Source organism: Arachis ipaensis, chromosome B05 (assembly GCF_000816755.2).
Source record: "Arachis ipaensis cultivar K30076 chromosome B05, Araip1.1, whole genome shotgun sequence".
Classification (NCBI taxonomy): Eukaryota; Viridiplantae; Streptophyta; class Magnoliopsida; order Fabales; family Fabaceae; genus Arachis; species Arachis ipaensis.
The window spans coordinates 2,367,657-2,368,141 of NC_029789.2; positions in this window are offsets into that span (position 1 = coordinate 2,367,657).

The following is a 485-nucleotide window of genomic DNA, read 5'->3' on the forward strand; positions in this document are numbered from 1 at the left end:
ACTCCCTCACCCCACTCCCTCACCCTCCACCCCTCACCCCCTCACCCCACTCCCTCACTCACCCAATCTCCTTCCACCTCCTCCCTCTTCCTCACCCAATCACCATTGCCACCATAGCTATTCATTACTTATAACAAAACAAATTCATAGCAACATTCACAAAACAAAATAAATCAACAAAAAAATCAGAAGCAGAAGAAGCATAACAATTTCAATAATTACATCAATTTCAATAAATAATAATTCAATAATCATCAACTACAATTTCGGTTTTCAGATCCAAAAGTTCAATAATCATTAAGTTACAATTTCAGAAGCAGAAGTTCAAGCAGAACAAAAGAAGATGCAGAAGAAGAAGCAGAAGTTCAATAATCATCAATCATGTATATGTTCTTCAAAAATTAAAAAAAGAAAAATAAAAAATAAGAAGAACGAAGGGTAGCGGCGGGTTGGACGTAGGGAAGGCGCGTGGGTTGGACACAGGG